Source organism: Vulpes lagopus, chromosome 3 (genome assembly GCF_018345385.1).
Source record: "Vulpes lagopus strain Blue_001 chromosome 3, ASM1834538v1, whole genome shotgun sequence".
Taxonomy (NCBI): Eukaryota; Metazoa; Chordata; class Mammalia; order Carnivora; family Canidae; genus Vulpes; species Vulpes lagopus.
In genome coordinates, this window is record NC_054826.1 from 81,422,966 (window position 1) to 81,441,075 (window position 18,110).

The following is an 18,110-nucleotide window of genomic DNA, read 5'->3' on the forward strand; positions in this document are numbered from 1 at the left end:
GTTTCTTCATTTCCTTAAATGCTCATAAACATAGGAAAGGAAAGGAGAAGTAATATGAGAGTTAATACAGGGATGGGGAAAAGCAGAGTCCCCTACAGAGGGCCAGGAAGAGGATGCGAGTAGAAGTCATGAGGATTATAGGTGCCAAAATCTAGTCTCTCCATAGTTGATATTGAAATAATGATTTTGGTTTCCCTATTCTGAAGAAGGGAATTGTAGCATGTGTTTGTAAACATTTTTCTCATGATCCCTTCTTGTTGCAACATATGTCCCCGGCAACGAAAGTCTCATAGAATAAAATCATTCTCTTGACTATGTGGTTGGTTAACATGTGGTTAGTATATATCATTTCATAGTTTCTGCCTTTAAAATATAAATTACATGTAAGCAAAGTTGTTGTGGGTTTTTGATGGGAGAAGGATAGAGAGGCATCTTCCAGACTTCCAGAACTTCTCTGGTAAAATTTGAATGTAATACTGAGTTTAACTACCTCATCTCAGTGTTGCTGAGTAAGAAGTATTTCTTTCTAACCTAAATATAAATGTTTGGAGTTAATAATTCAAACCAAAGTTAACCCCTAAGAAGAGAAGTCTGGCTTAATGCCCAGAAAGTCCGTAGACTCAGGATATTGAATGCTATTTAAGAAAACCAATCTTTGGACAAGAGTTCACTAAAATGCAAATTCTGGGCACTTCTAAATTTACCTTTGCTATTACTAATAGATAAATCTGAGCAGATAAAGGCCCACTCTACTGGTATCAACAGTGACCCCAAAATGAATGCTCACCTGGAACCTCAAAGGATGACCTTGATCGAGAATAGGTTTTTTGCAGAAGTACTTAGTTAAAATGAGGTCACACTGGATTAAGATGGGCCCTAAATTAAATGGTGTCCTTATAACGAGAGGGTGATTTGGAGACACAGAGGAGACAGAAGGAGAGGTGCATGAGACAATGAAAACAGTGATCACCAGTGCCAAGGACCACCAAGGATGCTGGCACCACTAGACACTAGGAAGAGGCAAGACAGACCCTTTAAGAGGAACATGGCCCTATGTCACATTGATGTCAGATATTTAGCCTCTAGAACTTTGATAGAATAAATTTCTGGTGTTTCTAACTCTTGTTTGTGATTTTTTTTTTTTTTCTGGCAGCTCTAGTAAACTAATACACCCCAGGGAGTGATAAGTAATACAGAATCCATGTAGCAGTGTACTATCCACCATTAACATCCAACACCAGAGAAGGTAATGGGTCACTTCATAAAGGGGCATTATCAGGCTCCCTGGCTCCCTGGAGACATCTGCCTGGTGACCCAGGGTCAACTCTTACTGTAGGAGTCTCCTCATCATTGATTCCTGGGGTCCAGATCAACTTGCAATAACAGATATCCACTCCTTGCTTGTGGACCCTGCCCAAGGCCTTCCCCTTGTAACTCACACTCTAACTTAGAAAACATTGGTATGAGGCAAGGAGAATAATTTGAAGAAGTTGTTTCAATTGTCTTACTCCACATACAGCATATACGGGAGCTATACTCAAAGCCCTGCTTTCGAGGTTTGGCTAAATTGCAAGTTGCACAATTTCACATAAGTTGTCTGATTACTGATATATTATGTCTGGAGCTTATCTTCTTATTTGTTTCATCAACTTACTTCATTGGGAGGAGGATCAATATGGGAAAGAACAATAAAAGATGTAAACAAGTTTATCTATTATCGTTACATAATAAGTTGGCAAATTTTTACTATCTAGATGAACCTAAACACCCAGAAGAAAATATAAGCAGTATATTCTTTGACATCAGCCATAGCAACATTTTTCTAGATATGTCTCCTCAGGCAAAGAAAATGAAATCAAAATTAAAATATTGGGACTATATCAACATAAAAAGCACAGCAAAAGAAACCACCAACAAAACAAAAAGCAGACCTACTGAATGGAGGAAGATATTTACAAATGATACAGCCAATAAGGAGTTAATATCCAAAATATATAAAGAGCTTACACAACTCAACACCAAAAAAAAAAAAAAAACCCAAAAAACAAAAAACAAATAATCCAATTTAAAAAAGGGAGAAGACCTAAATAGACATTTTTCCAACAGACATTCAGATGGCCAACAGACACATGAGAAGATGCTCAGCATCACTAATCATCCAGGAAATGCAAATCAAAACCACAATGAGATATCACCTCACATCTGTCAGAATGGCTAATATCAAAAAGACAAGAAATAACAAGTTTGGTGAAGATGTAGAACAGAAGGAACCCCCGGGTACTGTTGCTGTTGGTGAGAATGCAGATTGGTGCAGTCGGTGTGGAAAACAGTATGGAGGCTCCTCAAGAAATTGAAAGTAGAATTACTATATGATTCAGTAATTCCGTTACTGGATATTTGCCCAAAGAAAATGAGAACATGAGAACAGTAGTTCAAAAAGATAAATGCGTCCCCATGTTTACCATAGTATTATTTATAATAGCCAAGGTATGGAAGCAACCCAAGTATCCATTTATAGATGAATGGATAAAGAAGTGGTATATACATATAATGAAATATTATTCAGCTTTTAAAAATATTGAATTTTTTCCATTTGCAACAGCATGGGTATAACTAAAGGGTATAATGCTCAGTGAAATAAGTCAGTCAGAGAAAGACAAATACCATACAATTTCACTCATAGTGAAATATAAGAAACAAAACAAACCAAAAAGAGACTCAACTATAGATAACAAACTAGTGATCTACCAGAGGGGAGGTAAGAGGGGTAACAGATAAAACAGGTGAAGGGGATTAAGAGTACACTTATAATGATGAGCACTGAGTAATGTATGAAATTGTGGAATCATTGTATTGTATACCTGAAACTGGTATAATACTGAATATTAATTATATTTCTATTTAAAAGAAGCAGAATCTCTTAGATAGATAGATTTTTTAATTTTTAATTTTTTTTTTTTTTTTTTTTTTACTGTCTAAATAGCTGACCCCAGAATTCCTCTTGGGAATGGAAGTGCCTGAGACAACTCCTTAGTATAGTTTCCCAGATCCCTTTGGGCCCGCTTGTTGATTGGTACCACTGACAGGAGGGTTGGGTTGTTCTACATCAAGTTGGTAACTTCTCTGAGGCCCCAGGCTGTGCAAGCAACAGAGGAGCTAAGGGTAATGGGGATGGGGGAGAGCAAGAATGGTGGACGAGATGGCATGAATATAAATGATATCCATATTCCCTCAAAATATTCCTGAAATCCTGCTGAATTCATGCATCCCTGGAGCAATTGACTTATTTGCTATTGTTGCTGTGGAGCTGAATTTCCCATTGGAATTAACATATTCATTCATCTACCATTTACTGAGCAGGCAGGGAGGACATCCCTCCTTCTTACTCCAGGAACAACATGCAGACATCTTAAGGAGATACTGGAATTCCACTGGACATAGAATATAGAGTTCACATTTCTGCACCTAGACTCCCAGGAGCAGGACAGTCCAGCTGGTGTTCAGCTACATATGTGTCCCACCCCTTCAGCAGCACTGCAGTTGACATGGGGATTTTATTGCTTTAACTGAAATAGATGGATTGTTGCAAAAAGAGGTCAGACTGGTGGCCAGTAATATGTTCCCTTTTGCTTACAGGGTAAAAACAAAAATGGGGGCCCACATTTAAAAATTCAGAGACTTCACATAGAATCTGGATATCAGGCATCTCTTAAAAAGTAGGAAGATGTGATAACACTTCCCAAGGCCGCGGTGTGCCCCAGGGGCTGCCCTTCCACTGGGCATGACCGTGACGTCTTCTGTCATACTTGTCCCCCACCTTGTTGTCTCTGGGCCACCATGGATGAGCACCATTTGCCCTTCACCATCCACCATGTTTTTTCCTTTTTATGGAAGATGTTTTTCAGGATCCGCATCTCCACCAACAGTGGGAAAAACAGAAGATCGAAAAACTGGGGGTTTAAGTTAAACGGGACAAGGTATGTATATTTGTTGGAGGAAGTGCCGAGTCCTCTTGGCTGCATCTCCACTGCTTGCAAAGAAGCGCGCAGCCTGGCTTGAGCCCCTGGTTTATGTTACCTATCGGCTCCCTGTAGACGTTCCAGCTTGTGGTTCTGGGCTGGATCCACCTGATTCTCACCTTCATACCATGTATCCATCACATTGCAATGAATCCCATATTCCATTATGACTCCTCTTCCATTTCTCTTTTGAATTGTTTGAAATCGCATCTTATTTATTTTGCCTTTACTATGAGATTGTAAGTTTTATGAGGGAAGAACTATTCCTAGCAATCTTTCTCCTTTTCCACGCCAGCCTGGTGCCGCCCTGCCCAGTGGAGGCCTAGGCAATCAGGCCAGAACCAGCCACACCTGCACCTGCCAGGGAGCTCCACCTGGGCTGCCAGCTGCCTGAGCCCCTGCCCTTTCGTTTGTGTCTAGATCTACTCAGTGGGATGTCTGTCTTTTGTGCTTCTTCCTATCTGGAAAACCAGTATCTCGCTCTGCTGGACCCAGGCAAACTTGGATTGTGGGCACCACTCCCTGCTGTGTGGGAGCCCACCTGACTCTTTGCCCCCTACCCAGAGCCCCACCCAGTGTCTTCTCCTGGAGCAGTTCATAGGTTTATGCATTGGCTTATGCAGCAGGGCAAAGTCATTCATTTAGACTAGTGTGTACACAGGCGCCCAAGCCCTCAGCCCCAAAATTCTTTTAGACTTTTTTTGTTCCTTCATATTTTCCTTTTCTTGGGAGCAGGTTAAGAGTTATCAGCTTTTCTTTCTCATTCTCCCAAACTAAGTGCTGGTGCTCTCCACACTATTTGCTTCTCCTGCCATCCCTCCTGGGGCTGCATGTTCTGGTTTCATGCTCTGCAGGGTCAGCAAACCTTGAACATTATCCTCAATCCCTTTAAAGTTCAGCCAGCGTGCAAAATCCTGCCAGGCCCTGCGGCCTCTGGGGAGGCCCCAAAGCTACAGGAAAGGCCTTACTTGACTTTCCAGCCATGTGGAAATCCATTTCTCCAGAGAATTCTTGGTAGCTGCTTCCTCCACATGCCTATACAGTGATATGAGAATCCCTGGGGCCTTTTGCATCAGAAAGATACCTGCCTGGGCCAGACACAGTGCTGAGGGCCCAGACCCCAACCTCACAAAGAACTCAGATTTATGGACAGACCGAATATAAATGCAGTAATAAAAAGGGGGCATTTAGTCAGCTCAGGGGGTCAGAGAGCCTGATCAAAGAAGCATTTGTGACATTTGTAAAATAGTTTGACCATATATATATATATATATATATATATATATATATATTTTAATTTATTCACAAGAAACACACACACACACACAGAGAGAGAGAGAGAGACATGCAGAGGGAGAAGCAGGCTCGTTGCAGGGAGCCTGATGTGGGACTTGATCCCAGGTCTCCAGGATCATGCCCTGGGCTGAAGGCAGTACTAAACCGTACTAAACCACTAAGCCACCCAGGCTATCCCAGATATATTTTTTTAAAGGCTATCAAAATTTCAAATTGAAGGACAATTTATATGAAATAAATTTAATTTACACATAGATCTGAATTGTCTTGAATGGTGAGTTTTGACAGTTGCATATACCTGCACGATTACCACTGCAATCAAGACGTAGAACATTTCCATCACTCCTGAAAAGGCCCCTCCTGCCCCAGGCCCCACTGCCACAGTCCTGATTTCTGTCACCACAGACTTGTTTTGCCTGTTACTGAACCTCTTACTGATGGAATGCATACAGAAGGAATCACAGTGTGGCTCTTTTTTCTGCTTCCTTTTCTCATGGGACAGTTGTGAGGTCTACACCTGTCATTGGACCAATAGCTTCTTGCTTCCCAATTCCATTTATGTCATGTTGTATAAATGCACCAAAATTCATCTGACCCTTCTCCTTTATATGGACCCTTGGGTTATTTCTGGTTTGGGATTGTTATGACTAGAGTAGCTCTCAACATTATATTTTCTGGCCAAACAAAGATTAGCTAGGTCAGTGTCTATAGCAAAGGTCCAAGAAGTCCACCGTGGGAAAGGGGGATTCAGGGAAGAAGTTAGATCAGAGGCTCCATGTTTCCTGGGTAAAAACTAGATGGGTGGTCTGCTCATTTCTCGTATGAGCTCTATTCTTCTTGAGTGGAAAAAGCTTGGGGAGGGCAGGGAAGAGGTCAGGACTAGGGTGGAGGACTGGGGTGTCTCAGGAGCAAAGTGCATGGAGGCGCCCATGCTCAGGGTCACTGCATGACCCTTGGGCCTAACTGCTGCCCTGGAACAGGGCTTTGTGGCAGAGAGCAATCCAGATGGGAATCAGTGGAACCTGGTGTCCCTTCCTCAAAGCCTGATGTCAGGACACAAGCAAGGACAACACTCTTGGCAGGCTTTGAAGAGTAGGAAAGAAGAGGTGGTTTTCCTGCCATATCGTGCAGGTAATGACCTTTGTGTTTTTGTTTTCCCAAGAGGGTCAGCCTAGGTTTACTTCTGTGCTGGTTACGGGGGAAAAAAGTAGGTTGATTTGTTCAGCTCGTCAGCCAGATCTAGAAAGTTCTCCTTCTCACTCACAGATGGGTGACTGCAGATCCTGCAAACTCTCTGCACTTTACTTTCTTCTTCTGTGAGGTGGGGATGATCGTACTTGCTGGAGATCCCTCCCCTCAACACACAGTCATGAGGATTAAACCCAAGGAACACAGAAAAGCAACAGATGAATTTCAAGTGTCTCTTTGTGAAATCAATATAGGAATCACCTGTCGGATTGATTGGTTGATCTGGTTTAATATTAATTTGGTTAATCTGGTTTAAGATACTCCTCAGGACTCCTGACGAACACTGTCAGGAAGAGAGCTCAGAGCCCCACATGCACGCTTGTGAGAAGTTGAGGAAACAAACTTCTGCACGAGCAGAACTCCATGGCCTCTCTTTTCCTCCTGAAGCCACCTCAGCTGCCCCTGGAAGCCAGCACAGCTCATAAAGTGCCTCTCAGTGGGTTCTGCGTGTGTTCATTTTTCCTCATCCGAGTCAGAGTCAACAACAAGCACAATGTATTATGCATGTGTGAGAAGAAAGATGGAGTTGGAAATATCACAAGGCAGCTGGGTGGCTTGCTGGATTGCCTAAAGATGGAAGCGAAAAAAATGTACCTACCACCAGAGGAATGGGTATCTGGAAAAGATGCTATTTTTGTAGCAGTAAACTTAGAATTGTAGCAGTTTTAAATAGGTTGCTGAGCAGTGATTGTATCCAGGCCCAACCATTTCACAGATAAGTAAACTGAGGCTGGGAAAGTCTGATGTGTTTTTACCTAGTGACCTAGCTAATCGCAAGGGTAGCTGGTATTAAACCCCATTCTTTTACCTACTGGTGGTAAGTGATGGCCACATTTGAAATATCATAGTTACATTAAAATTGCAAGATTGTACCATGTGCTCAGATTAGAGCATTTCTTGCAGGAGCTGGAGGGGAACATGTTTAATGGCAGGAGAGGGTCTGCTGATCAGAAGCCAGGTGACCACTGGGAACAGGAGGATGGCTCCATGTGTGCCCGAAACCTCAGTCGGGAGACTTTGAAAGACAGAAAAAAAGAATTAGAAAGGAATGTGACAAGCAAACAAAAAATGAGACAGAAAACAAGTCTTCGGAGTTTGTATCATGAAATATTTTCTACATCAAAATAAAAGAAGGTCGGCATCATCAAGCTGATTAAAACTGTGTACGATAATAAGGACAAATCAGAAAAAGGAAAGAAACACCCCAGACAAAAGAAAGACTCCCCAGAGGAAGTGACAGCAGGAGGAGAGAATGTGGCAAGCAGCAGCAATGGCAGATGACAGGAGGACAGCAAGAGACAGGAAGAATGCAAAAGGAACATCAAAGGGGCGGCAGCCAGGAGGGCGCAGAGCAGGTGCGCGATCTCCAACAGCGTGCGCGCCAGGAGCCGGAGCAGGCATCCGTGACTTGGCGTTGCCACAAGTGCCCCCCTGCAGAAGGGACAGTGGGGGTCGGGGGTGGGAGGCAAATAGGCTGCCGAGCACCGTGGGGCCATTTCCTGCTGTCCCCACTCCAGTGACCCCATCAGGATCTCCCTGCTTCCTGTCCGGGGACAGTCAGGATCAAAGGCATCAGAGTGAGCAGAGGATTGGGGAGAAAGGGGAGAAACGACACGAATTTGCAAGATTGAGCCTCTGTGCCATCGTGACAATGAAAACTAATGAATAAGAAGAAAGCCTCTTGAAAACAACGATTTTCTGGAATTGACTGATAATGAAGAACGAGGCTTTAATTTTTGCTCAGCAGCAAAGTACCAAGATGTAGGTACTTTTCATTTCCTGGGCCACCACTCAGAGACGCTCAGCAACGAGGTACAAAGATGTGCCGAGAGCTCAGGATCCGAAGGCCTTTCTAAGGTTTCCCCGATTCCCTGTCATGATTCTAGGCGGGGCTGCTACCGGAGAGCCACTGTCCCTTTGCCATCTCTCACTAGTCTCTGCTTGGTTGTCACTGCCCTCCCCAACCGTTGCCCTGCGCCTGCGTTGGAAAGGCAGGCACTTCCTCCTGGTTGGGGTCACCTCCTGGTGGGCACACCAGCTGGAGGTTATTTCAGTGGGTGGTCCCCGCTCCCACGTGGGAGATGTTGCCTCTTCATGTGGGTAACCGCCCGGCAGACACACCCTGGGCCTTGCTCTCTGGCTCCAAATGAAAGGCGTTGGTCAGTGGAATCCTTTGATCCCTTTTGCACAGATGGCCCTCCCCTCAATCCTTAGGTTTAACTTGTGCATTTTTTTTTTAAAGGATTAGCTTGAGATACTATTTCTTCCCAAACCAGCAAGTCTGAGTACCTCTGGGAGCCTGGTCATTAGCACTTCCAGATTTGTTCCCCTCAACCCCACACTGTAATATACTCATTACAGCACAGGACTGTGTCCGTACAGCCATTGGTAGGTCTGTTAGTCTTGGATTCTTTGGTAGAAGAAAATGTGTACATGTCTGATTATAGTGAGGAGAAGGGAAAACACAGAAGCTATTGACAAATGTTGTCAGAACTTACATTGGTGAGTGCTAAAGGCCAGTCTTTGCCCTGTTGGCCTAAGTATCCTGTGTGGGGCTTTACTGAAAAGGCAAAGTTCTTCTGGGGCCCCTGGGCACTCAGTCAGTTAAATATCTGACTCTTGATTTTGGCTCATATCGTGATCTCAGAATTGTGAGATCGAGCCTGTGTCAGGCTCTGTGCTGGGCAAGGAGACTACTTGAGATCCTCTATCTCTCCCTCTGCCCCTCCTTGCCCTCTCTCCCTCTCTAAAAAATAAATTAATTAAGGACATCTGGGTGGTTCAGTAATTGAGCGTCTGCCTTTGGCTCAGGGAGAGATCCCGGATCTGGGATCGAGTCTCACATTGGGTTCCTTGCAGGGAGACTGCTTCTTCTTTGCCTATGTCTCTGCCTCTCTTTCTGTGTGTCACTCATGAATAAACAAATAAAAATGTTTTTTAAATTAATTAATAAATCAATTAATTAATTAATTAAAATTAAATGCAGGCCCTGATACAGTTGATGCAGATTCTGGTCCTGGGGAATATTGATGGTTCTCCAGGCTTAACGACCATTGGATGAACCACCTGAGGCAATATGATTTGTTCCACACTGGGTTAGTTTGTCTGAATCTGTAATAACTGAGTGATCATTCATTCATTCATTCATTCATTCATTTAAGAGACATGCACTGAGGGCATTTTCTGTACCAGACCCTATTCTAAGATGCTGGAGTTAGAACAGTGATGGAAACAGATGAGATCCAGAGTTCTAACGCTCTGCATCTTTAGGCCGAGTATGTAGTTACCTCTGCAGGATTATTGCAGGGCTCAGTCTCCCTTGTACATCTTCTCTCCCTGCCTCTCTTTCCAACCTCCATCTCCAGAGCACGTTTGGTAAATGGAACCAAAAGGGAAGATTTTTTGGTACAAAAACCACTTAATGGAAGGGAAACCAACAAAGGTTTCCATGAATACATTTCCTTAGTGCTTTGGGTAGAAGGGAGAGGGCCATCCAGCCACTGGAAAGAGCAGATTCTTTCAGGACAAATAGGACCAACATCTTGGTCTCCTGATTGAAAAGTTCTTCCAAACAGGAGCCTCGTGTTTATCTCTGACTATCACTATGTCATACAGAAAGACACAGGCAACATTACACCAAAGATAAAACTGTATCAACACGCTCAAGGAGTTGTCAGGGTGGGAAGATATGTGGTGGTGTTGTTAGCACGATGGGCACACCCATGCTCTAATGAGCTGCTCTGCCTGGAAGTGTGATGTTTGTCCAGGTAGGAGGGAAAACGATAAAGATTGAGTGGAAACCCAAATCAGATCCAAGGGTGTGAATACCAGGATTAGTAAAAAGACAGGTATTGACTTGAAATTCAACCCAGAATGGCCAGAAAGGCTAGAAACTGGAGTATTTCACTTCTAGGTTCCTATCTGGACTTGGCCAAAGACTTCCGTTCTGGCCTCAAAGACAGGTTCCGGTGCACCCTGAGGACCCGAGGACATCACAGAGGCTGCTGGTCAGGCAGTGGGTGGGTTGGGGGTGGGGGGCGCTGGAAAAGAAAGAGTCCCAACCAGATTGTGGGACTCAATTCAATTCAATTCAATTTCCATGCGGTCATTTTATTTGTCTCCCACGTTTCAACCTGTTTTCCTTTTCCATCAGATATGTCCTAATTAAATTCATCTAAGCTCTGTGCAAGGTTTTTTATGGCCTTCTAAGACAGGAGCGGGTAATTATACACCTGTGTCTAGGACCAGACCCCAAGTGTCCATTGGGGTTTATAAAACCTCTTCATATTTGCACACGGCTTCCCTTCTAGCCGTATGCGTTCGCCACAGTCCCTGCAGCCTGGCACTCCACCGGTGTCATTTCAGGGCACAGGAGTCCAGCTGTTCTTGGTCCAAGGGGGGCCCTTGACGCAGCTCTCACTGATGGCTGCCCAGTTCCGCACATTCTGCTGCCTGCTGGCATGCTCCCTGGTCACACACTCGATTTCATGGGAATCCCAGGGAAATGGATGCTCTGCCTTTATCACTGTCAAGCTTGTGTAAACTCTTGGAGCCACACAGCAGCCCACATGTCCAGAGACCACTTGAAAACCTCTAGAAAGTTTATATGCTTTGGGTGATATAAATCTGGCTGAAATGTGGCTGAGATGGCTTCCACTTTCTGCAAGAATTTTAACAGAACCTACATTCAGATTGGAAGCTAATCACTTCAATTATTTTTATATAAATCCTCCAGTTCTTCAGGTTTCCTATTTGGGATTTTTAAATTCTAGATCATCCTCCCAAACACATTGGGCTAATTCCCTTCCCACTGCTCAGCCAGTGTAGGGACATGAAGTTATGTTCTTCATAGACTAACAAAGCATGATGACCAAGATAAAGGTATACACATCTGCATCTGTATTTAGATTTAATATCTCAAGGAACCCAACTTTCTAGGTGGCCGTAGTCTGGCTGGTTTTTATGCTGGGACATTTCAACCTGCTGCCGGCTTCACTGGTTCTTTGTGCACAGACATGTCCCAGCCCTTGTCTTGGGACAAAGAAGTCACTACATGCTCTTCAGCTTTAGCAGGAGGTCCCAGAGATGGGTCCTGTTGTTAGGCTCTCATTACATTGTCACAGCTCAGGTGTCCAATTCCTATCATGTGGTTGGTAGGACAGAACAATTGGCTAGACAGTAGTAGCTGGTCCCCTGGATCAGCCATGGATCTCTGGTATCACATAAGCAGCTCCAACAACTCACAGTCAGGGAAGAGCTCTGTTTTGTTATTCTGGAACTCTGTTGTCTTCCACCCTCAAGGCACCGGGGCCACACAGTTACTGTGCTGACCACAGGGCATGGATGGAATTCCATTGACACCTCTGCTCTTGACAGCACCGCCTGGGTACTCACTGTGTGAGGGGCATGTGGTGGTGCTGATGGAGACACCAAAGGGCATGACAAGACTTCCACCTGCAAGAGTCAAGTGTGGGCCAGGCACACACTGGTCTCTGAACACGAGCCAACTATCCTAATCCTCACCACATCATTTGCCAGTGGTATTATCCGCACCTGATGGATAAGGAAGCTGGATCAGAGGTACGTAACAACCTAATTTCGCTCAGGGAGAAAGTGGCAAAGTCCTCATCCAAATGGACCCAAACGTGCATTTTCCAGTGTGTCTGCTTTCAGTGAACTCCAGAGCAAACGGGAAGCACATGTGTAACAAAGCCATTATGCAAGTTCAAAGGGACAAAGTCTATTCCAGGGGTTCTTACAATGGAAGTATTCAAAATATCAAAAAGATATAGAAGATACAAGTCCAAGTACAGAGGGGTAAGGTAAATAGTTGAACCAGCGAAGCTGGCAAAGCTGCATAAAGGGGTTAGAATTGAGTGAGTCTTGACGCAAGTGTTTGGTTTAATAAATGAAGGTAAAGCTGAGGGAAAGATCCCATTCTTCGTGAAGAATGGAGGTGAGTGCATTCTGTTCATTCATCTGCAACTTTGCAGTAGTTTCTCTTGCTAACACAGTTGAAGACAGCATCTGCTGGTCAATGAATATTGCACCAGATAGCACCCTGAAGTAACCACACTTGGTTCAGGTGGCGTGCCCGCTGCCACATTGTCCCCCCCACCCCCAATGCCCAGCATGGCACGGCCCCCTGTCTGGCATAGCAGGACCTGGCGTGGCTCAGGTCTTAACTTCATTCATACTAAAGTGTGCCCTGCTCTTCTCTTGTCACCCAGTGAATTCTCAAAACCCACCAAGCATCCCCACCCAGCTCCTCCTCAGAATGTCAGACCTGGCACATCTTTTGGAGTTCCTGGACCCAAGCCCAACATGGAGGGAGGGGGTTCCACACACACACAACACCAAGCAATTTTTAGACACCCGAATGGTGTCCAAGAATTTAACTCAATTCTGACACTACCTTCCCAGATCAAACTCCACAGGTTAAGCCTCCTACGTGAGGCTGCACCCCCAACCCCTACTTTGGACACTGGTCTTAAGCCCCAGACTGTTACCTATGCTGTTGACTGCTTCTGATGGCTATGGATCAGAGGTTCCAAGGACCTTCTCTTTAGGTTCAAATAATTTGCTAGAGCAGCTCACGGAACTCAGGAAACACTTCTTTACATTTACCAGTTTATTAAAGGATATGATAAAGAATACAGATCAACAGCTAGATGAAGAGACACATGGGTAGAGTTCCTAAACAAAGGAGCTTCTGTGGTTAAGGTGCTTGAGACCTGGCTGGGTGGCACATGGAAGCATTTTGGCTCCCTAAGAGTGGAAACTCTCCAGGAAAAGGACCAAACAGCTGTGACCTCTTGAGTTTGTATGGGGGCTGTATTACGTAGTCTTGATTGACTAAGTCATTGGCCATTGGCTCATTCAACTTCTGGCCCCTCTCCCTTCCCCAGAGGAGAATCTCTGGTTGGCTCCATTGGCAACCAACCATCTTCCTTACATGCTTTCCAAAAGTCTTCTCATTACCATAGCAAAAGACACCTAGATCACCCTCAGTGCTTAGGAAATTCCTAGGGTTTGGGGAGCTGTGAGCCTGAGACTGTGGACTAAGACCAAATATAATATGAATCATATATTGTAGCACAACATAAACAACAAACCCTGAGTATTACTTCTGATCAATGAACATAGAAGCCTAGGGGGATGGCCAGAGCAGTGAGGGGGCATCAAAGACCATGGGAGTGGTCTGAGATCTACCACTAACTATTGTGTCACCTAGAGTCTTAAATTGCTGATCTGCTGGCCCCCCAGCTCACAGTCTATGAATCTATCTCAAACGGATGTTTTACCACCAAATTCAATTTCCCTTTATCTCTGTGCAAGACAAGGTTGCTTTGACACTCAAAACATACCAGTTAGTAAAGGTCCAACATGTTGATACTTTGTGAAAGGGAATCCATGAAAGAAACTGAAAAAGCAGGTATGTGGAGCAAGAAGAGGACCAACAGGAAACTGGCAGGAAAACTGAACCCCAAAATATAAACAAGTCAGAAAAATAAAGAATGGGATCATTTTTGCTGTCATTTGGTGGGATTTACACCCAGCTTTTCTCAAGTTTCAGGAGGAATGATAGGACATGGCAACCCCCACCTCCCCCCTTTCTTCCATGGTGCAAGAGCTTCTTCTGGGATTTCACATAAGAATCAAGCTGGTGCTTGTGCACCGTGAAACACTCTTGTTTACATACCTTTCAGGCATTTGCAAAGGATGAATTTGATATCTTCAAACCTCCCAAATTAAAGACAATCAATTGCATTTCTGCAGTTCCAACACCAAAGTTTCCAACCCCTTAGGAAATATAAATTTTTAAATCCACGTTCCACACATTCTATAGGACTAAAGCTGGAATATTATTCTGATTCCATTTTACAGATCAGAAGACTGAGTCTGAGGGACCTGAGGTGACTTGTCCAGTTGGCCTGAGAAGCACACTGTAGAGTCACTGGACTCAGCCCTCTGATGTTCCTCTCTAGTGTTCAAATTATTGGAAACCAGACTTTTCAAATGAAGCCTGCATTGCAAGCTGCTCTCTGTCATTGCCCAGTGGAAAATGGAAAGATTAAACCAGGACACAGAGTGTGTATTAAATTTTAAACAACTAAAAAGGAAAAAAAAGAAAGGAAGAATTCATCCAAACTAATAAAATTTTTGAGCAACTCCTTAGGATGACATGCTGTTGTTTACTCAAGTTGCTGAGAGCACACTGAGACCGTGAAATGGTCAAAAGAGGGACAGTCTGCACTTGGAGAAAGAGTCCCATGGAGCCTCAAATCCAATTTGAACTTGGGAAACATTTGTATAATCATCTTATTCAGTATCTCCAGGATGTGGGAATGACTGGGCAAGAGAATGTCCTCAGTGCCACAGCCTTTTAAACCGTAACATGTGATCTTTAAAGGCCTGGGACTTTGGCATTCTGCTGGCATAATGGTGGCCAATGACAGTGGGAAAGAGCACACAAGCAGGTGCATAGGCCAAGAACCGTCTGTTGGGAAAATAAACCTTCTGCTTCCAAAGGAAGGCCAGGATCCGCACAGACACTGGCCCTCCCCAGGCTCTGAGCAAGGTCCGGTGGCTGGGTCCAGCTGTGAAAGGTCAACCTTCATATCCATGAGTGGCCCCTGGCTAGTGATCTAGGTGAACAGAACTGCGCCATCTGGGACCTGCCACCAGGGTATGTGCAAAAATTGCCTCCAAAACCCCCTTTGAGAATGAAATCTTACACCCAGCACAGCATGTGTTGTCAAAGTTTGCACACATGAATGCACATGCTGTAGAAAAACACTAACTTCTGCATTAGGTCTATTATTTATAGGAGGCCCTCCAACATTCTCTTTCATATTGCTCTCAACTCTGTGCCATGTATCCTAAAAAGTACAACTCCCGTATGATGGTGCTTTATCCCTTCAAATAGCCCTACGTTGTACATACTATTCTAACCCCCATTTTACAGAAGGGAAAACTGAGATTTGGTGATAAAAAATTGTTCCAGGTCGCTAAGCTATTGAGTATCACAACTAGACCTGAAGCCAGCTCTGTCAGCCCCAAAGCCTGTGTCTGTAACCATTGAGTTATTCTGTCTCTGTGTAAGAAAAATGAGGTTTCAGGGATGCTTGGGCAGCTCAGTGGTTGAATTTTTGCCTTCGGCTCAGGTCATGATCCCAGGGTCCTGGGACCATGTCCCGCATCAGGCTCCCTGCAGGGAGCCTACTTCTCTCTCTGCGAAGCAGAGACAGGCAAAGGGAGAAGCAGGCTCCCCGAAAGGAGCCCAACGTGGAACTTAATCCTCAATCCCAGGATCACGCCCTGAGCTGAAGTCAGATGCCCAACCGCTGAGCCACCCAGGAGTCCCTCATAAAATCTTTAAAAAGAAAGAAGGAAGGAAGGAAGGAAGGAAGGAAGGAAGGAAGGAAGGAAGGAAGGAAGGAAGGAACTGAGGGCCAGAGAAATGTGGGTTACTCTGTGTGTAGGGAGGACAAAGCAGAAGCAGACTCAGGCTTCCTGCCTCAGCTACTCCTTAAAACCCCACCATTCTTGGCTTGGCGCTGTGTGCACCGTTGATACGGAACAAATGGATATGGGGGTAGCCTTCCTGCTCCCACAATGTTACCTGGATTCTGTCTCCCACACAGCAGCCACAGCAGCCCTCCTAACACTGAGCACATCACAGTTCCTCTGACCATAGGCTGATGCTATGACATTGCTATTTTCACTGGCAGGTGATGTGTTCACAGACTTTGTTGTACTACAACTTGGCTTTGGCTACCGGTTTCCCATGTTGTAAGTGGCCACTGAATTGCCACTGACAACCCAATCAAGCTGGACAAGCTCTTATATCCCATTGATTACATCAGATAGGAAATAGAATATTTCAAGGCTTATCTATTTTTTTTTAATTTACAAATATTTGTTTTTATTTTCTCCTATGTGTGGGCAGTCTTAGGTACTAGAATTCTTACGTAGACTATAGCTTATTTATTAATTCAATCAATATTTATTAAATACCTGCTATGTGCCAGATATGATGCTGGAGATACAAAATGAAAAAAAAAGAAAAAGGAAGAAAAAAAAAGAAGACTGTCCTTGTCTTCAAGGAGCTTGAATTTGAGAGGGTGAGACAACCAACCAACAAATGAATATATACTATGTTAGAGTGAAATGAATGATGGAGGATAGGGGATAGACAGAAATGTGAGTTCAGGGGAAGCCTCTCTGAGAGGGAAGAATTTGAGTAGGGTAGCTGCCCAGAGGCTTGAAGGAGATGAAGGGACAGTGACACAGGTGTTTGTGGGAAGAACATTCCAGGCAGAGCAGCAGGAAGGCAAAGTCTGTGCCATGTTTGATGACAACCAGGACACCAGGACAGTGGGTATGGCTGGAGCCATGGGTGCAGAGGGAGGAGTGGGGAGGTTCAGATCTGTGGACCCTGGAACGGGACTAGGGGAGAGAAGGTTGGAGGAAGAGGCCGAAAGGTATAAACTTCCCATTATAGGATAAACAAACCCTGGGAATATCATATATAGCATGGTGACTATAGTTAACAGTACCATGTGGTATATTTGAAAGTTGCTAGGAGTAAAATCCTGAAAGTTCTCATAATAAGGGAAAAAAAACACTTATTTTTTTTTTAGTAAGCTCCACACCCAGTGTGGGGCTTGAACTCACAACCCCGAGATCAAGAGTTGCATGCTGTGCTGACTGAGCCAGCCAGGTGCCCCCCACCCATGCCTTTTTTTTCCCTTTCCTTTCCTTTCCTTTTTTCCTTTTTCTTCTCTTTCTTTTCCTTTTTTCTCTTTTCTTTCTTTTTTACTTTTGTATTTACGGGAGAAGATGAATATTAGCCAAACTTACTGTAGTGGTTGTTTTGAGATATGTGTAAGTTAGGCCATTATGCTTACACAGCACTGTAAATCAATTATATGTCGATAAAACTGGAAGGGGGAGAAGGACTCCAGAAATATCTCAAGGGAACAAACTTAAGCTTTGTCCTTTTTATTGAGTTTATAACTCATTTGACCTAACCACAAGGTGTTCAGGCACAATAGCATCTAACTGTGATCTGGGAAAACCAAATGTGAGAAGGATTTACTCTCAGCTTACAAGGCAGCCCATTGTTCTTTCTGGGTCTTCACCTCTGAGTTCAGGGCAGCCTGGTCATGTAGCCTGCCAACTCAGACATCTCCTTTTCCTTTTACAACCTTTCCCTTCAAATTGATCGTAGTTTTATTGGAGGAAAGCCCAAGAAATACAGGTTTGTTTTCTTTTAACTTACATTATGTTCTTGATAGCCAACTTCGCAGGTAGTCTTCAAAATTCAGATAAGTTTGGTTTCACAATTTGTTAGCTCAAATACCTCCAGCCAAGGATTCTGAGAAAGGCCATCCACCATTTTTCTTCAATGTACCCAAATGGTTATGCTTCTCAAATTAATAAATCCTCCTTGGCAATACAGAAAAAAAATGAAATAAAAATATCAGTGCATCTCTTTGCTTGCTCATATGTAAGGGCACTTTCTTCCAAGAGACTTTAAGA